Source organism: Protopterus annectens, chromosome 14.part0 (genome assembly GCF_019279795.1).
Source record: "Protopterus annectens isolate FY-2018-M chromosome 14.part0, PAN1.0, whole genome shotgun sequence".
Lineage (NCBI taxonomy): Eukaryota > Metazoa > Chordata > Ceratodontiformes > Protopteridae > Protopterus > Protopterus annectens.
The window spans coordinates 222,484,977-222,506,611 of NC_056748.1; the positions used below are offsets into that span (position 1 = coordinate 222,484,977).

A 21,635-nucleotide genomic window follows, 5' to 3' on the forward strand; every position below is an offset into this window, starting at 1 on the left:
GGATTGTGTCCAAACTCTAGGCCGGATCAAGATAGGCAGTATGAACTGTCTTACCTTTATCCAGGCCTATCATACAGAATCAATGGCCTGTGGCAACATCACAGCTCGCCTACAGCATGACTCGTACACCTACCTGACACGGTTGGATACACACTTCAACACATCCTCCAGATGGACTATGTTCCTGTAGAAGGATGTACATCAACATGCATCAATCTGAATGGGGGACAGCACCTGATCCATACATGTAGAGACACATCCTGACTTCTCCTCATCTGTGAGTTAGACCAACATGTCATCATGGACCTTTTCTAAATGGGCACTAGTAATATCATGGCTGTGTGCAACAGACATGTGCGAGTTATTAATGCTACATCCATGTCTGTTTAATCTGTTAGATGTCCTCAAAGAGGTCATTGAGGGCATGCATGATCAGGCCAAGACATTTGACACAAATCCAAACTAAGGTATTCAATCAATACTGTCAGATATAGCCATAAACACTTATATCACCAAATGGGTGGACCACTGGATCCCATATGTGCCATCTAAATATGGTGAAATGTGTGAACTGACCTATATCTTGAGTCCATTGATCAGGTCCATACATCAGGACTGTCTTCTCTGCCCTTTCCTGTCCATTATTTGAGTCACAGACATCAAGAATGACATAAACATCCTGTGTCCAAACAGCTGTCTGGAGGACTACAGATTGTAAGCAGTCACTGTCTTCACATGTTATATTAGTACAATATAGACAGTATCAATACACACCAAAGACTGTTGCCACAGCCATGACAATACATGAAATGAAACAAAAATATGGGGGGGATTTGCTACACTATGAAAACAAACACATATCCGAAGGATGATGTAGACATCACACCCTATAGGTAGACCAATTGGTATGTGACTTGTGTCATGGAGTAGAGGGTATGTGGAACATCCATCAGCACATGGCCACAGTGGTGACTATTCCCTTGTATGTAACACAACTACTGAGTATGTGCAGGACATCCACATCAAAGGTCATAATACCTCCATAGGTTACAGCCTTCATCACACTAATAACTGAGTACAATGCACCTTTCTTCATGTACCTCCCTACACACTTTCCAGTGATGTGTAACTGATGTGTACCACCTTTGCCACAGTGAGCTGTCACACATCTTACTGGTCATACCTAGCTATTCTTTTTGTTGCATAAACATTACTGTCTGATGGTGCAGAACCCTAGCAAGGTGTTATACCAGATGCATGTGTGATATCTGTTCCAGTGATGCATATGATACATACACAGCTGTTTGACAACACTGATGGCCTGGGTTACATTCATGACAGTGTGGATTGTTCCATATATATCTGCCATGAACACTAGTTAACTAGCCTGTACTGATCAAAATGTCATATATACAGGTATGGCAGTGTCCCTCTTAACACCTCCAGCAAATGTCACAGTATCAGGACAGTGTGCTAGGTTACCCTCCTAGATTGCTGATGTGTCACAGTAGCCGTATAAGTGTGTTCATGCAGAACCATCTATGATCACTCAGAATCACATATGTTGTGTCAGAGACATGGCATTACTAGTGATGTTATTTTGATATTGTCCATGATTGCGAGTGCTTCTTTAACTGTTGTCCATAAGCCTGTACCTGTGTCCCACTTGTTGGAGACCTCTGCTGACATTCAGTGAAATCAGTGTGTACAGCTTCACAATATGCACCCAACCCCTATTGTATATAACATCCCTGATAGACATCCTCTCCATTGTTCATGTCACAATGCTTATATGACAAAGACATTTTCTCCATTGTTATGTCACTTTGTCTGACAGTCACATAATATACATTTTCACTGTGCAGACCGTACTGTACCATGTTGATACATGATTAGTGTTCCTACTATAACTGTCTTCCATTTACATGCCCTCATCTGTTGTACATTACGTTGTTTCACTTGTCCTCTTTCCCGATGTTCATTCCTACAATTCATCTGTGTGTCCTTATTCAATACACACATTTCCCCGACTGTTTATTTTACATGGTAGTCCATGTACCCTTACAGATCATTTACACAACATTTGTACATAGGTTCATAGGTGTGTAATAAGCTAATGGCCCTGGAGCCTTTACAAGCCTAGTTCATAGGATTACCCTGGTATCATGCCACCCGACCCTATTTCCCAGTGCCTCTGTCGAGCAGAACCACTGGAGTGATCCCCGGGGTGAATTTTCTATTTCCCATCCAATCATCAAGATCTCTCTTGAAGAGGGCCAGTGAGGTGCACTGTTAGACATCTATGGGAAGTCTATTCCATAGCATGAGCAGTCTCTGGGTTATGAACCCGTCCCTCCCGTATGTTATGTTGATTGTGGTAATGAGGTAGAAGACACTGGAGCATGTGGTGCGGAGGGATTGGGATTTCTTTAGATGTAGCATTTCTAACAGAGCTGGGTCAGACATGGCTTTTTAAGTCAAGCAGAGATTGCCTCTAAGTAGGCAATATGAGACAGAGAATAGTTGGAGTTTTTTGAGTCTGTCCATATAAGACAAGTGTTTAAGGCCTAGGATCCTATTTGTGAGGTACTTTTGCGGCCTCTCCAATTGTTGCAGGTGTCTAGTGAGGTATATGCTAAATGGGGCATTGTACTCGATGACTGGCCTAATGAGGGAAGAGTAGAGGGAGATAATGACCTCTTTCTTCCTGGATCAAAACCCTTAGTAATGAAATATGCCACATAGAATGACTTTCTGACCACAGTGGGAATGTGGTGGTCAAAAGAGAGGTTGCTGTCAACCTGTGTTCCCAGATCATTTATAACGCCTTCTGTGTCCAGTGGACTACCATCAATGTGGTAATTCATGGGAACCGTGTTTTTCCCAATGAGGATGATGACACATTTTTTGGCATTGAGCTTAAGGCCATGGTTGTGACACCAGTAGTTGGTCTCAGTGAGGCCTTTCTGTATGATGTCAACATCACTTGGGGAGTTAATAATAGCTCCCTACTTGCAATTATCTGTGAACTTTGTCAGCCAGAGTCCCTTTGTGTTGGCCTGGACTTCAGAGAAGTAGATATCAAACAGGAGAGGACCCAGGACGAAACCCTGTGGGACTCCACTCATGACTGGTCGGCAGTCTGACTTGGAGTCAGCTGCTATCACACTGTGGGTTCTGTGAGCCAGTTTGCAACCCACCTAGTGATATACAGGTTGATGCTTAGCTTAGTGAGTTTTTCTATGATTCCTGAGTGGGTAATGGTATCAAAAGCCTTGGCCAGATCAAGGTAGACTATATGAACCACCTTGCCTTCATCCACAGCTCTGGTGACTGACTCAGAGAAGTCGACCAGGTTGAGCAGGCATGATCTACCCTTCACAAAACCAAATTGTGTGGGATCCAGAGTTTGGAGATTCCCTATATCCTTGTTTATTAGGTCCACAATGATGTGTTCCATAGCTTTGCATATCAGACTTGACAGGCTAATAGGGCGATAGTTCCCAGGGTCTGTAGTAGCTCCTCCTTTGTGGAGCGGAATGACTGTAGCAGTGTGCCATTTGGTAGGGACAAAGCCTGAGGTGAGGCTGTGGTTGAACAGGGCACACAGGTGAGGTGCCAGTTCACTGTGTAGTTCATTGAGAACACAGCCAGGGATATTGTCAGGTCCCATAGAAGCTGTATTCTTGGCTGTGGACAGTACTATTTTAACCTGTGTAGTAGTAATACTGGGTGCCTGGCAATCTACTGGTATTGTGATTGGTACTTTGGGGGAGACAGAGAGGTAAAATTGGCAATTAATCTGTCGGCCAGTATATTGGCAATATCTGTTGGTTCGGTATAGGAGGTACCATTGTGAAGTAGCTCAGAGCAAATCTCAGTATTGCCATGGAGATTCTTTACATAACTATAGAAGGCTTTGTGGCTGTCTTTACTATCTGCTGCAATCCTGTTTTCATAGCCTGCTTTAGAGGATTTGATGAGGGATCTCAACTTTCTGTTGAGGCTGATAAGGGAGTTTTTCCAGTCTTGGGACTTCACCTTATTCCTCATCAGTTTCCTCCTTCTGTTGTAGAGTTTGTTTATGGCAGGGGACCACCGGATTGGCTTCCTTTTTTTGGAGGAGAGCGTCTTGGTTCTACTGGGTATGGCGAGAGCCATGCATTTGTGTATGTGTTCATACAGTGCACTGGTGTATAATTCGGCGGTCATGTAACTATTCTCCATTTGCATGGGTGCTGTGAAGTTAGCCATCTCTGTTTTTAGGAGCCCAAAGTTAGCTTTGGAGAAGTTTTTCATGTTGGTTACCTTTGCAGGGGGAGTAGGAGGGATGTGTCTTTCCAAGGTGATTGGTCTGTGGTCTGATCTAACCAGGGAGGAGTTGACTATTGGTGTAGAGCAATGGTCGCCCATGTTAGTTATGACCAGGTCAAAAATGCTGGTACCTCTAGTGGGGGTAAGAATGAGCTGGTCCAGGGCATTGGAACTGATGAATTCCAGGAAACGTTGGGGAAGTGTATTGGTAAATGAGTAGTATTCCCAGTTAATGGAGGGGTAGTTGAAGTCGCTCAGTATGAGAGTGTTAGGTTGGATCCTAATATTCTCCAGGGTGCTTAGAAATGTGGAGTGTGAGTCTTGAGACATGGTTGGGGACCTTTAGCAGGCTACAGCCTGAATCGCTGTCTTATCCAGTGTTAGCTGCACCTGAAGTATCTCTGATGCGTTATGTTGGGCTACCAGTCTGAAGGTGTGCGTATCCTTTATGAACATGGAAACAGTACCGCCTTTGGAGCTTCAGTCCAAGTTCTGGGGCCAAAAGGTGTGGAATGAGTTATAGCCTGGTAGTGCAGGGATGCTTTCTGCTGCTTTAAACCAGGTCTCTGTTACAGAACAAATGTCAATGTTCTCCATTTTGAGGAGTGCTTCGAGTGGGTGCATTTTGAGATTTAGACTTCTAGTGTTGAGCAGCATGATCCTCAGATTGCATTTGTTTGTAGCTGTTCCTGTGGTAATTTGGTCTTTGGAGTACCACCTAAAAAAGGCACTATAGGGGTGGCAAGAGCCTTGGCCAGTATCTGAAAGCCCATGGGTGACAGATGCAGGCCATCTCTGGCAAAGCATTGAGGTTTGTCAATCATTTCATCCCAGGCAAACAGATACTGTATCCCCTTAGAATGATACCAGAAACTTAGCCAATTGTTGAAATCAATAATTTTCTGCTTGCATTGTGGTATCATTCCAGGTAATGGTAGGATGCTGCTCAGGGCTAGGGTCATATCCACCTGGGCTACATAATCTGAGAGCTCCTCCATGCCTCTTTTCATGTAGTCCAGGGAGGTACGACTCAGGTCATTCACCCTCACATGTACAATGACAGAGTCATATTTGTACCTGTTGTTGAGGGACCTGACTGCGTGCATTATGTGGTGGATCCTGGCACCTGACAGGCAGGTGACTGTTACTTTATCCTTATTCAACCTATTGAGTGGGACATCAGTGTGCCTCACACTATTGAGTAACCTATGGCTAGTGTGCTGGGCATGCTGTTTTGCCTTAGGGGCTTTGGTTCATAGGTAGGTACTAGGCTATCTGCCCAAAGGCATTTATAAGTGTAGCCGGAATGTGTTGGCTTTCACCGCCCCCTTAGATTAGTTCCCTGTGCCTCTGTCCAGCAGAGCCACTGAAGTGATCCCAGGGGTAAACTTTCGATTTCCCATCCGCTCGTCAAGGTTTCTCTTGAAGAGTGTTAGTGAGGAGCTCTGCCTAATGTATATTGGAATCTTGTTCCAGAGCATGGGAAGTCTCTGGGACAGGAATCTATCCCTCCAGCACGTCCTATTTATTGTTGTGGTGAGGTTTGGATCCCTAGAGCATGTGGCTTGATGGGATATGGTTTTCTTTAGGTGGAGCATGTCATCTGGGTTGGACATTGCCTTGTATGTCAGGCAGAGATCACCTCTGAGCAGGCTTTATGCAACCGAGTACAGCTGGAGTTTCTTCAGTCGAGCTGCATAGGGCATCTGTCTGAGGCCAGTGATCCTCTTGGTGAGGTACTTCTGTGGTCTTTCCAGCTGTTGTAGGTGTCTTGTAAGGTACATCCCAAATGGGGCGTTGTACTCTATGATAGGTCTGATGAGTGATGTGTAGAGTGGCACAATGACCTCCTTTGATCTGGATGCAAACCCTTTTGTGATTAGGTGGGCCACATAGAAGGATTTTCTAACCACTTTGGCAATGTGATTATCAAACGAGAGATTACTATCTACTTGGGTCCCCAGATCCCTTATTTCATCTTCCTTTTTTAGGGGACTACCACCTATGTGGTAGTTTGCGGGTACTTTGCTTTTTCCAAAGGGGATGACTATGCACTTTTTGGAATTTAGCTTGAGGACATGGTTTTGACACCAGATATCTGTCTCAGTGAGACCCCTTTGGAGGATGTCTGTGTCAGCTGGATAGTCAATTATAGCCCTTAGTTTGCAGTCGTCTGCGAACATGGTCAGCCATAGTCCTTCTGTGCTTGCCTGTGCCTCTGAGAAGTATATGCCGAACTGGAGGGGTCCTAGGACTGAGCCCTGGGGAATGCTACTTGCAACCAGTTTCGAGTCAGACCTAGCTCCTGCACCTCTTACCATGTGGGTTCTCTCCGTGAGCCAGTTGGTAACCCATCTCGTGATGTAGGGGTTTATGTTCAAGCTGGCGAGGTTGTCTATAATACCAGAATGGGGAATGGTGTCAAAGGCCTTTGCAAGGTCTAGGTAGGCTGTGTGGACCACCTTTCCCTTGTCTAAAGCCTTGGTAACTGTCTCAAAGAAGTCCACCAGGTTTAGGTGGCATGATCTGCCCTTAACAAAGCCAAACTGGGTAGGGTCCACTGCTTGGAGTTTCCCAATGTCTCTGTTAATGAGATCCATGATGATGCACTCCATAGCCTTGCAGACCAAGCTAGTCAGGTTTATAGGGTGATAGTTCCCGGGGTCTGTTGTGGTGCTCCACCTTTGTGGAGTGGAATAACTGTTGCTATGCACCACTCTATGGGCACGTAGCCTGTGGAGAGGCTGAGTTTGAACAGTGTGTTTAGGTGAGGGGTTAGTTTATCTTTGAGCTCATGTAGGATGCAGCCTGGGACACTGTCCGGTCCCATTGATGCTGTGTTTTTGGCTTTGGAGAGGGCTGTTTTAACCTGAGTGTCTGTGATTTCAGGGGCACTGCATTATTCTGGTATGGTTATGGGCCCTTTTGGGGGTGAGAGGGGAGTGAAGTTTGCACTGAACCTGTCTGCCAGGATGTTGGCGATATCGGTCGGTTCAGTGTATTTTGTGCAATTCTACACTAACTCCGAGCAGATCTGGGAATTGCCACTTAGATTCTTAACATAGCTAAAGAATGCCTTGTGGTTATCTTTGGAGTCCTTGGCAATTTTTCTTACGAAGCTAGCCTTGGATGATTTTATGAGGGATCATAGTTTCTTGTTGCTACTGATCAGGGATGTCTTCCCCTCTTGGGATTTTACTCTTTTCTGTACTAGTTTCCTCCTTCTATTGTATAGCTTGTTTATGGCAGAGGGTCCACCAGTTTGGATTCCTTTTCTTGGAGGAATGGGTCTTGGTTTTGCTTGGGATAGCATGATCCATGCATTCTTGTAGGTGACCATAGAGTGCATTAGTAAAGGATTTTGCAGCTTGGGCAGCATTATCCTTTAGCATGGGGGATTTGAAACTTTCCACCTCAGTCTTAAGTAATGTGAAGTTTGCTTTTGAAAAGTTTTTCACAATGGTTTCTTTGACGGGAGGGGGCAGAATGTGGATATCCAGAGTGATTAGTTTATGGTCAGATCTAACTAGCAAGGGGTTGACCTCCGGTGTGGAACACCAGTCCCCCATGCTGGTGATGACCAAGTCCAGTATGTTGTCACCTCTGGTGGGGGTGCTGACCAGTTGATCCGGGGCATTTGTGTTTATAAATTCTAGGAAATGTTGGGCAAGGGAGTTAGTACTTGAGCAGTTCTCCCAGTTAATGTTTGGGTAACTGAAATCACCCAATATCAGAGTGTTTGGTAGGACCTTTATGTTTCCCAGCATTTCCAGAAATGCGGAATGGGGATCCTGGGACATGGTGGGTGATCTGTAGTAAGCTACAATTTGAATTGCAGTTCCGCCCATTGTTAGTTGCACGTGGATGATCTCTGAAGCATCATGGTATGCCATTAACCTGGAGGTGTGGGCATCCTTGATGAATATGGATACGCCCCCATCTTTTGTATTTTGGTCCGGGTTATGTGGCCGAAATGTATGGTATGAGTTGTAGCCTGGTAGTGCTGGGGTGCTCTCTGCAGCCTTAAACCAGGTTTCTGTTACTGCATATATATTGATTTTCTCCATACTGAGGAGTGCCTCGAGTGCATGCATTTTGAGGTTTAGACTTCTGGCACTGAGTAGCATTACCCTCAGTTTTTTGTTACTTGTGCTATTTAAGGTGGTGGGTTTGTCTTTTGAGCCTTTCCTAAAAAAAAGGCACTATGGAGGTGGCAAGAGCGTTGGCCAGTATTCGAAAGCCTAAGGGTGACAGGTGCAAGCCATCTATAGCGAAGCAGCGTGGCTTGTCGAGCATGTCATCGCAGGCTGACAGACACTGGATCCCCTTTGAATGACAAAAAAGCTTAGCCAATTGTTGAAATTGATATTTTTTTCTTTATACCTTGGTATCATTCTTGGTGAGGGCAAGATGCTACACAGGGTCAGGGTCATACCGGCCTGGGATACATGATCAGAGAGCTCTTCCATGTATCTTTTCATGTAGTCCAGTGGCACACTGTCTAGGAGAGTTGTGTGTCTCGTGATTAGTGTTGTGTTGTGGTGGTTGAGTGCATTTCTGCCTTGGAGATATCTGCTGTTTGGGTAGATTTTTACTGAGAGCTTCCGTGAAGGTGGGTGTGTGGTTTGTGTTCTTATGTGAAGGCAGTGCTGGTGTGTGTTCTGGAGGGTTACGTGTTCCATTTGGTGTGGTGCAAGTGCTGACCTTCTTCTCTTGACTAGCTATTTTGGTCTTGGCTGGAGAGTGCGTGGCTTCAAATGTGGATATATAAGTGCATCTCTCCCAAGTCTGAGTGTTGGAAGGTAAGAGGAGAGGGTTGTCAGTGTACATGAGGCAGTTGCTACATTGCCTCAGGATGCCCAAGTTCACCAGGTTAATAGACACAGCACAGGGAACTGACCTTTAGACATGCCTGGAGGGGTGGGCATTAATAATAAGTACTGGAGCTGTTTCCTTGTAGAACACTGAGTGCTGGTAGCACTTTGTGTGCTGCAGTAATTGTTACAAGAAGTCTGGTAAATTGCTAAACTAATAAGCTAATAAACATGCAGGAGAGGAGAGAATTAGCAGATCTAAGGGGAAAAATTGAAGAGCAGACTTTGACACCACTCAGAAGCTTAGTGCTTACCACTCCCACTGATAAGCTAGAAGGCTTCCCTCCAACACAGAAAGGCTTGGGGGGCTCAGAAGCTTACAAACAGTCCTGGATACAGCAAATCTGTATCTGGACTAGATTACTTACAGGAAAAGTGGGAAACAAGCGCAAATGTGGGCTTTTAAACCAGAAGGTTGAAAGAGATGGAAAAACTGTTCAAACAGCCAATAAACTACAATTTCTGGGCCAGAAACCACTCCTCTTGTGGTAGATAGACTACCTAGTGTTTATCACTTCCACTGGTAAGCCTGATGGCTTCCTTCCTACACAGAAAGGCTTGAAGGGCTCAGAAGCTTAGAAACAGTCCTGGATACATCAAATCTGTATCTGGACGAGACTAGTTACAGGAAAGGCAGGAAACAAGCTTAGAATTTTTATTCTTTTACAGAAAAGCAGCTAAAACAGCACTAAATGCTAGCACACTTGAGTGTGTAACAATATTAAACAAATACGTTTTAAATAAATGCAGTTTATTCAAACTGTATTCTGAATTGCATTCAATTACTGTTTTATTTAACTCTGAACAGTTAAAAAGTGCCAAAAATATACTTATCATCTGAAAAGCACACTCAGTCAGAACACAAGGAGATTCTAGCAAAGTTTTTTTTTTTTTTTTTTTTTTTTTTAAGTAAAGTGTAAAGGGAGAAAGGAGGAACAGAAGATAATTGGTTAAGAACCTAAGTGGACTGGCCTTCTCAAATGTTCTCTCTGAATTAGGTCGAATGAGCTAATGGCACTAGATTGGCAGGAGTGTCCCAGATCAAATTTACAGTAGGGGCAGGCAATTGCAAAGCCACCAAGTATAAGAACAAGACACAGAATAACAGAGAAGACAAGACACTATCAACAGAAGGTGACTGCCAGAAACACAGTAAACTCAACAGCAAAACAACCAGTCCTGGATAACAGACTATCCATACTATGCTACCTGATTAGAACACAGGAGCCTCACAATAAATGCACAGAAAAGCACAGACAGAGCACTCAGAAACAGAAAATACAACTCTCACTATGAAAAAGCAGTTTACAGTTTAGTAATTCAGTAAAAATGCAGTTACAGTTGTTGTTGTTGTTGTGTCTTTCGACTTATCCCGGTTAGGGGTCGCCACAGCGGAACTCCGGTCAGCTAATGTTTGGTAGTGGATTTTTACGTGCCGAGTTACCAGCCCTGACACACAACCTTCAATGAAGGCATGCTCATTCACGCAGGCCTCCACACAAAAGACGCTCTAGCTGAGAATAGAACGGGACAACGTCTTGCTGTGAGGCGACAACGCTACAGCAGCACCACTACCGCAAAATGCAGTTACAGTAATGAACACTATTACAGCTAGTAGATACAACAGTTTGGGCAGAAAACACTACAGAAATATTTATCACAGCAGAAAAACAGCCATTAAATGAAAGTTTTAAACAGATAAAGGAGCAAGGAGACTCTACAGAATGCTTTTAACTGCAAACAAATCAGTTATATGATACACTCCTTGGCAGGAAATCAGAACAAACTAATACATGTTTAACAAATAGAGAAAATTTCCAGTTAATACCTTACACACAGTGCTTTGTGTTTTCAATTAGCAGAAGATGGCTGCCAGAAACACAGAAAACTCAACAAACAAAACAACCAGGCCTGGATAACAGCAGGCCTCTATCCAGACTATGTGACAATGAAAAATACAGTTAAGACAGTATAAAACAGTATGCAAATGCAGTGAAACAGTAAAAAAAAGCTTTATAATGGTGTAAAATCTAGTAGATTAGCTGTTTAGCACAATTATAAGTGTTAAAAAGTGCAATTCAATGAAATAAATGTAAGAAATAACTTATTCTGCTCTAAAAGTTATAGGGAATTTCGGCGTTGTCCCATTGATGAATCACCACTCTACAGCCTAACAAAAACAAGCATGCCTGGAATGGGATTCCACAATCCTCTGCACTATATACCCTATCCTGTACTGTGTTTGGATGATATACATTGCTATATGATAAACCCTAGTAATCATCATGGCATTCTGCACAATCCTGCTATGCTAGTTTGCTTTAAGGTAAACAAGTTTTCTAGCCATGTTGCTTTACGTGGTTTTGTCATGAAACTGCACTTGCTTATGTTTAAACGCAGTGCAGGTCATGAATATGTAATCACCGCTGCTGCTGACTAGACAAACGAGCAAACTCCTTGTAGGCTTCGTGCAAAGCCTACACAAAGTTTATTGAATCCCACTGTAAGTTTATTTCTTTAGTTATCGAGCTTTGACTATATGGCTCTTTACTGACAATGATGCCTTTGCTATTTAAAATCTTATGAAGATTTGCCGTAGCTTTCCTTTCATGAAGTAAGCATTTTAATTTTGTGGCTGCAATCATGGCCTGCAGAGATTTTTGAGCTCACAAAAATTACATCTGTCATCGCCTCCAAATCTCCGACATCTATTTGGAAAGCACTAATATGACAATTTGACATAGTTTTAGTTTTGGGGGGATACTGAGCAGCAAGTCATTCTCTGTGCTTTCAACTTTCATCTTCATCAGCAAACTATTCAACTCTTCCTTACTTTCAGCTATCAGAGTGGTATTATCTGCATATATGAAGTTAGTTTATATATATATATATATATATATATATATATATATATATATATATATATATATATATACATACATACATACATTCTGTGCCAGGGCTAGCCACCTGACGGTGTAAACCTTGGCTCTAGATTATTGTCAATGTTGAAGTGACACCCCAACCCCAAGTGTAAAAATGGCTCTTTTTATTTCCACATTAACAAATTTTGGAAAAGCATTGCCAAAGAAAGTCAAAATGTCTACTTTTAAAGTTTGGTGCTTAAGTAAATCAAAAGTTAACAATATTTCGAATAGGGACCTCCAAAGCAGAAACACAAGTAATCTCCATCCCCCAACACAACCCAAATGACATGTAGTCCACAAACTCAGTGTGCCACTCAACCACAGCCCGTAAGGCATAACAACGTACCCAACACTCTAGTCACAGGTGACTCTATAGTCAGGCACACTGATGTTCCATTCACCAGGCTAAACAAGAAGAAAGTTACTGTCAGCTGCCTGTCAGGTGCCAGGATCCACCACACAATGCATGCACTCAGGTCATTCCACAATAAGTACAACTATGACTCTGTCATTGTCCATGTTGGTGTGAATGACATGAGAAGTACTTCCCTCAACTACATGAAAAGAGACAAGGAGGAGCTGTTCGATCTTGTAAACCAGGCAGGTATGACCCTAGCCCTGAGTAGCATCCTGGCATCACCCAGAATTATACCACAGTACAAGGACAAAATGATTGACTTCAACAATTGGCTAAGCTTCTGGTGTCATTCAAAGTGGATCCAGTATCTGTCTGCCTGGGATGACATGATCGACAAACCACTATGCTTTGCCAGAGATGGCCTGCATCTGTCGCCCTTGAGATTCCGGATACTGGCTAAGGCTCTTGCCACCCCTATAGTGCCTTTTTTAGGCAAGATTCAAATGACAAATTCACCAGCATAACAGGTACAAGCAAGCAAAATCTGAGGGTAATGCCACTTAATGCTAGAAGGCTAAGCCTCAAAATGCACTCACTCGAGGCACTCTTTAAAATGGAGAACATCGACATCTGTGCAGTGACAGAGACCTGGTTCAAGGCTCCAGAGAGCACCCCTGCATTATCAGACTATAATTCATACCACACCTTTTGGCCACCTTTCCTGGACCGAAGCACTAAAGGTGGAGGCGTGTCCATATTCATTAAGGATATCCACAACTCCAGGCTAGTTGCTCAGCATAATGCATCCGAGATTATCCAAGTGCAACTAATTCTGGGCAAGACCACAATCCAAATTGCAGCTTGCTACAGATCCTCCACCATGCCCCAGGATTCCCACTTCTCATTTCTTGATACACTGGAAAATATTAGCGTACAACCTAACACCCTAATAATGAGCGATTTCAACTACCCCACCATTAACTGGGAAAACTACTCATGTACCAACTCTTGTGCTCAACGTTTTCTGGAATTCATAAATTCCAACGCCTTGGATCAACTTATCTACACCCCCACCAGGGACAGCAATATCCTAGACCTGGTCATTACCAACATGGGCAACCGGTGTTCTACACCAGAGGTCAATTCCTCGTTGGTGAGATACGACCTCAAGCAAATCACTCTAGACATCCACATCCCACCCCCCCATTAGGGAAACCACCGTAAAAACTTTCTCCAAAGCCAACTTCACCCTTCTTAAGACAGAAGTGGCAAACTTCACGACACACATGTTGACGGACAATAGAGGTACGACTGCTGAATCCTTTACAAATGCACTTTATAAGCACTTACATGAGTGCATGGATCGTGCAATCCCTAACAGAACCAAGATGTTATCCTCCAAAAAAAGGAAGCCAATCTGGTGGTCCCCTGCCATTAACAAACTCTACAACAGAAGAAAGAAACGGTTGCAAAAAAAAGAGTAAAATCCCATGAATGGAGGAACTCAGTATTCAGCCTCAGTAAGAAGCTGAGATCCCTCATAAAATCCTCCAAAGCTAGTTACGAAAACAAAATCGCCACTGATTCTAAAGACAACCACAAAGCATTCTATAGCTAAGTCAAGAATCTCAATGGAAACACTCAGATCTGCTCTGAGTTACATCACAATGGCAATAAATATACAGAACCAACTGATATTGCCAACTTGTTGGCAGATAGGTTCACTGCTAATTTTACCCCTCTCTCTCCCCCTAAAGGGTCCATCTCTATACCGGAAGAATGCAAAGTTCCTGTAATCACGGCTGCACAGGTAAAAAACATACTCTCTAAAGCCAAGAACATAGCATCCATGGGCATTTTTTTTTGTTGAACTCGATGTCTAGAGTTCACGAGTTGGAGGGTTGTCCTTGGTTTAGGGGTCTCAGGTTAGTTGTTCATGTCATGTATGGAGTGGCAAACTCGATCTAAGGATTGGAAGGAGGTTGCAGTGCAGTATGGGTAGGGGGAGGAGCTTGGAGCTCGGATCTTTTGCTTGGTATGCTGCCGGCTCGGATCCGTAACCCACAGGTTGCTGACAAATTAAGTTTACCTACTCAGATGAAACGTTATGGTGAGTACATAACTTCTTTTTTTTATTAAAGCTCTATTCAAAGCAGTTCACTAGTAAGATACAATATCAAATGCCTTTGAGAGGTCCAGACACAGGGTGTACAGGCAGGGTTACACACACTTCTTGGCAGTTTCTCTGCTATAATGGGACCAAAAGCTCTATAGCGAAGGGGAAAGTAAGTGTTTGTCTTGCAGAAAATTTAAGTCTGGGAGCATTGTTTCAGGATTTCAATGAAGATGTCCTCGGTAAAGTTGGAAAAAATTTTTTTACTGATTTTTAGAAGTCTCTGATTGTGTAGGTTGGATGGTGGTCACCAAGTGCTATCAAGGAGAATGCCTGCCTGTTTTAATTTTATTATTTTGGGATATGTATTTATTTATTTATATTTGTTTACCATGTTACTGCACTGATCAATACTTACCAATTTCAGGCTCAGCCTAGGTGAAACACAATACATGTCATTAAGTAAAACATAGAAATTTAAACAATAACAGAATAATTCAGACTAACTACACAGAAAAAATGTGTGGAGCTATGAGATGAGACCGTAGGCAGGGGAACCAGACTTGATGAGGCCAGAATGGGGCTATGAGGATCAATCTGCTCCCCAACCGGCTAGCTTTCGGTAAGAACTTTATCATGAGCGGGGGAAATGCATAAAGAAGACTGGGTGGCCAAGCATGAACAAGAGCGTCTCTGGGGCTTCCCCCCCCTTGGGGGGATTAGAGCGAAAAACTCGCTGCACTTCGCATTGTAGAGATTGCAGCAAGGCTGTCCCCACTTGAGGAAGATCTTTTCCGCTACACAAGGTTTCAGGGACCACTCATAAGGAGAAAGGATAATTCTGCTCAATTTCTCTGCCAAGATTTTGGACCGACCCAGAATGTGCGTTGCTATCAGAAAGCGGCTGGTGGAGATCGCCCATTCCCAGACTCGCATGGCTTCTCGACACGGTGGATAAGACTTGGTTCCTCCCTGTTTGTTGATATACCAGACCACTGAGATGCTATCTGACTGGATCACAATAGTTCCCAGAGGCAGATAAGCATAAAGAGCTTGCAACGCTAAAAGGACCGCTCTCATCTCTAGGACATTTATATGCAGAGCGGTCTCATTTTGAGTCCACGTGCCTTGAACAGTACTTCCCGAACAATGCCCCCCCACTGTAGGCAGGAGGCGTCCGTGGTCACCGTGGCTTGGGGTTGAGGCGCAAGAAAGGGACGTCCCTCCTGCAAATTACGAGATTGGCACCACCACGTGAGAGCATTTCTGCACACTCTGCTCAGAGGGACTGGAAAATCTAGAGGTTGATGAAGAATCGACCACTGAACTTGCAATGTCCACTGTAAAATTCTCATATGCAGATGAGCACAAGGGATCAGGTTGATAGCTGCTGCCATGGACCCTAAGGTTCTCAGGACTAATTCTGCAGGGGGTGCAGGGGACTGCAGAAGTGTTAACATATGAAGTGTCAGGCTGTGTAGTCTGTTTGGTGTTAAGAATACCCTGGCCTGGCGAGAATCTATTCTCGCCCCTATGAAGTCTAACACTTGAACAGGTTGTAGGGAAGACTTCCTTAGGTTTATGGTAATCCCTAGCCGAGGTGATATTCAGAGAAAGAAATCTCTGGATAGTAAAAGTAGATGCCTGGTGGGGGCGATGAGAAGCCAGTCGTCCAGGTACAGAAAGACCTGAATGCCCTGAAGTCTCAGGTGGGCCGCTACAACTGCCATGACCTTGGTGAACACCCTGGGGGCTGTGGTGAAACTGAAGGGTAGGACCCGGAATTGATAATGACTGACCTCTAGCTGAAAGCGGAGGAACCTCCTGTATCGCCTGTCCATCAGAATATGGTAGTACGCATCCTTGAGGTCTATCGAGCACAACCAGTCTTCCTCCTGCAGGAAGGCCAGGATGGATTGAAGCGTGACCATCCAAAACGTTTCCTTGGCAACGAACAGGTTCATTGTTGACAAGTCGAGAATCGGCCTTAGGTCCCCCATCTTTTTTAGCACCAAAAAGAACCTGGAATAGATGCCTAATCCGGACTGGTCTGGGGGTACCTGCTGGATGGCTCTTTTTTTCTAGTAGTTTTTGTATTTCCAAGGCGGCGGCCTCCCTCTGAGTGGGTGGGACATCCGGGAGGCGCCTTGTGTAAGGGGGCTTGTTTATGAAGGGAATAGAATATCCTCTGGATATTATTCGAAGCACCTAGCGATCTGTCGTGATGGACTCCCATTGGGCTAGGTGCATCAAAAAATGCACCTCGACTGCCTCCAGAGAGGAGCAGTCGGGTAATCCCTCAGGGTTGCTGCGTGGGTCGCTCTGAAAAAGGATCACATGGCCCAAAGTTCTTCGGCCCCCCCTCTGCCTCTGGGCCGGCGTCCACCTTGTCCCCCTCTGCCTCTGGGGGAGGAGGAGTCCTGAGCATTCCGGGACTGCTGAGTTTTCCGGAACCATAGCTTCTTTTGCCCTCACTGGTTCCTGGAGAAGGACCTTTGAGGGTTAGAGAAGTGGATCCCGACGGGTGACAGCATCTTCCCATCTTTCTCGCTCTGGACAAGCATATCGCGGACAGTCTTCCCAAACAGGGTGGAACCGTCAAAGGGTGCGTTAGCGAAGGACGCCTTGAAGGGTTCCTAGAAGTCACAAAGACAGAGCCGGGCATGACACCTTAAGGCGATGCCGGACCCGCTAGCCCTAGTGGCTCCCTCGGTGGCATGAGAGAGTAAACGCATGGACGTATTGGACATAGACTTGAGAGTGGCCATATGAGCCGAGAAGGTCTGTTTATCCTCAGCTGACATGGACTCCGGGGAGACTCAGCATACTCTTTCACGAGGTCCCGCTGCAATCGAATTACGTGGGCCAAGTAATTCAGCGCTATTATAGTAAAAGTGGCTGAAGCAAAGATCCACTTTCCAAGATGGTCCATAGCCTTGGACTCCTTGTCTGGGGGGTGGACTGAGGAACTTTCTTGGGCAAGTTCCTTTTTGTGGTCACTGCCACCACCATGGCATCAACTGGGGAACTTTTGTTCCAAGAAGCTCTATCTGCCAGTGGACTCAGTATTTTGTTGCGTCTTTTGGGTATAGGTTCCACAGCGTCCGGTTCCCTCCAAGCTCTGGTGGTGATAAGGTCCACCAGAGGGTCAGCAGGGGGGGACACCCAAGAGGTAGATGGGCCTGTGTCGAACGCCTCCAGAAATACCGACTCGTCAGAGGAAGGTTTTTGGGCGGACCACCCTCCCCCAGCGAAGGATTTCCATAATGTCTCCAAAGGAGACATCTTCGGGGGGAGATTTGGATGAACCTTCCCCTTCCTCCAAGTCGGTATCCTCGGTGAAGGACTCGGGGGAATCCAAGTGCCTCCTCTTACATTGGCATTTGTGAAGGACCTCCTTGGGTGGACTCTCCGGGGAGGGCTCACAAATGGTTTCTTGTTCCTCCAAGGGAACTGTCTGGGGTGCAATGGACACAGGCTGTCCCTGGGGGGACTGGATGATGGAAGACAAACCAGACTGCGAGGGAGCAGGGATGGACCCCGAGGACAGAGTGAGGGGTCTCAATCCTCCAGAGAGAACCCTCTCCACGACTTTGAATGCCGAGGGAGACCAGGCCTCACTAAAACTGGTAGCCAAGACCCTCGGATCTGATGAAGGGATCGGAGCCAAAGCTGGAACGGTCGGATTCGGAGGGATGGTATGCCCCAACCACAATGGAGCCGATGACACACTCAACCCCTCGGATCTGATGCCCAACTCTCGGCTCTGAGAGCTCGGATCCAAAAGCAGATCTGACAGACTCAAGGGCATGGCCTGCATCGAGGCTGAAGGCACCACCGGCACCAACTCCCTGACTCCGGGGCTCCACGGATCCATAGACTCCGATATCCGATGGTGGATCAGAGAAGGAGCTATCGGGGAGAAAAAGGGAGCCGAACTCCCCGCACCGGGAGGGTGGGGGAGCCAGTAGTACCCCCATCTGCATTTGAGTGTGTAGAAACCTTCGCATCATCCGATCCACGTCTGCTTCAGAGATGCTTCTGGTTGATCTGGAGGACGCCACCGATGTCAGCCAGGAGAGCCAATGTGAAGATGACCTCGAGGGTGATCTAGCCTCCTCCCTTGGCTCTGGAGAAAAACATGGTGAACAGAGCTGAGGAGAGGATGGCCTGGCAACTTTTACTGGAGACAAGATAACTTTAGTGGGAGGGGCCATGGGATCTAACTTAGCCTGTCGTTTGCAGCCCCTCTCTCTATCTTTATCCTTATCCACATGTGTCTCTGTAAACCTGTGTTTTTCTTTAATCTTCTTGGCCTCTCTCTCTCCCTGTGGTAAGGTGGGAGGATGAGTCCCAGACAGGGGAGAAGGGCCAGAAGGCTGAACATCCACAGCCATGGCTGGTAAGGAAGCTGAAGAAGAAGAAGAGGCAGAAGTTTATTCTGCGGGTAGAAGATCCACCAGAATCAACTTATTCCTGCGATCCCACAGGGCTTGGGGGTTGAAGGCCGCACAAGTCTTGCAGCCAGAAGACAAATGGGCCACCCCCAATCAAACTACACACAGAGTGTGACCATCGGCTGGTGACAGCTTGTGGCCACACTTTTTGCACTTAGAGAAAGTCACTTTCTGACTTTCTGACATCCTAGAGAAGACACACACACACACACACACACACGACGGGCGGGAAGGGAGGCCTACACTAACTGAAAGTTTCCAACTTTCAAACAAGGAAAAACCCAATAAGTATCGTGAATAACTAATAATTTACCTCAAAATTATTAAAAAGGGCACACACAGACCAAGTTTTAGAGAAAAAACCCTGACACTTGCCTGGAGCTCAAGAATCCTGTGCTGGCAAAGCCACGACAAATGAGATCTGAGGATTGGAAGGAAGTTGCAGTTCAGTATGGGTAGCTGGAGGAGCTTGGAGCTCGGATCTTTTGCTTGGTATGCTGCCGGCTCGGATCCGTAACCCACAGGTTGCTGATCAAATGAAGTTAACTACTTCAGATTAAGTAAATTTGCATCCAACCTCATAGACCAAAATCATCATTGCATTCCCCTGCAAACCTGTCTAAGATGGTAGAACAGGGAGCTGCGCTATCAGTGAGTAATACATGCTTTATCTGCTTAACTTGGTTCAGATCAATAAAAATGATATGTTAGAAAATAAATAAAACAGGCCTGAAACACATCAGATTGTCATATATGCAATTCGTAATGGCGTGCAAAATACTATGTCATTTCTCAACACCTCAACCATCAGTAATAAAATAAAATGTTACAAACACAAAATTGATTTTTGATTAAAGTTTCAGTACCTAACAGAATCTCCAAAAGCTAGCAACTCAAATGGAGACTCCTCATATTCATTATGCATAGCTATACTATGGAACACCATTCTTTCCACCATCAGAAAAAAAAAACAATCTCTTTGCTTTTAAAACAATCTTAAACTACATGTACATTACACTAGCATCTGCAATTGTTCTGCATCTCTAGGATAAAAATACCCAAATACTCAAGGTCTCCCCATCTCACTTAAACCATTTTTTCCAAATGGCTTTTTATGTCTAATGAAAATGAATTTACTGCACTCCTTCCTTGAGAAGTATTATGTCTTAATGTTCTCATCAGTTTAGCAATGCGGGGTCAGTTCTGCTACAGCCAAGGAATATACATCAGCATGAATATAGACATATATTACATTACTTTAGCTCCTATAGGTCATTTACACTCTTTTCTGTTTAATAATATTGCTACCAGGTCCATAGCTGGCTCATGTAGCACCCATTGCCAGTCCCTGAAATATCGTCCCACCCCCTTCCTCTTCAAAGAAAAAAAAAGAACTTCAGCATACTGCAAAAAGCTGACTGGTGCATTGGATTCTGCAGCAGCCAATCCACACACACCAGCTCTTCAAGTGAAGAGGAAGAGCAAAAAGAAACAAAAAAAGGACTTCGGCTGACTATAGAAAGCCATCTGATGATTCTACAGCAGCCAATCCATACACCCTCAGGACTTCAGTGCACTATTTCTTAAAGATTTTCTCTGTAGGCCACTGCTGAAAATGGGAAATGTCACCCAGATGGACTGCCCTGATAAAGAAATGCAAATAAATAAAAAAATGGGTTCTCTGTTTGTTAAACTTGGTTCTGATCAATAAAATTTTATGTTACAAAATAAAATAAAGTAAAATATACCCAGGTGAACTTAGTTCGGTTTTCATAACAGCATATTTATCTGGGACCCATGTCACAATGACTACCATAAAAGTTTCCAAAAGTCATTTTGAGCTGATAAGCAAGAAAGGAAAGGACCTGTTTTAGTCAGTAGAATATTAACAGCTTTTAAAATGCTACAACCTTATGCCACATGCAAGCATGCTGCGGGTATTCCTTGGCTGTAGAGAACTGACCCCGCATTGCTAAACTTTATCACCTAGAAAATAAAGTGGCTGCATGATTTCCCACATATAAGTCAACAGAGGAAGTGTTTTAGAACACTTGTAGTTTTGTCTTCAACTGAATGGGTCCAGTTATGTTCTTCTTATATACCAAATGAAAATAAATATATGTTGAGCTGATCAAATTAGCTGTTCTGGCTTTGGCTAAAATATTTTTATTTATTTCCAAGAAGCAGTTTGCCTTAAAATCTAGTTTGTTATTCAAAAGCCCCAATGACTAACAGCACAAGTATTATGATTCTTAGATAATGACAAAGCATATAGTTCATCCACTGTACCCATTTACATTTTGTACACTTAAAAAAACAAAGTAGCATATTGTACACTTATTGAGCATTCTCAGGTGGACAGAGCAGAAGGTCATGGCCTTTCTCTTATTATTTAACACATTTAAATGGGAACCAAACAAGCATCTGATGGCTGGTACTGCCACAGAAAGCCATTTCAAATGGACACTGAGGTAATGAGAAGCCATCAACTACCACACAAAGGTCAATTCAAACAGAAGTGTACTTCATGCGGCCCCTCTACAAATTATTCTTGATACATATTTATTTATTTATTTATTTATTATTTCTTTA

At 44.4% G+C, this 21,635-nt stretch overlaps 1 protein-coding gene across 1 annotated transcript in view; it reads right to left on the reverse strand.

Moving 5' to 3' along the window:
- Nucleotides 1-21,635, reverse strand: part of CFAP58 (cilia and flagella associated protein 58) — a 2,107,107-nt gene that overhangs the window by 1,928,265 nt on the left and 157,207 nt on the right. The window lies entirely within an intron of this gene.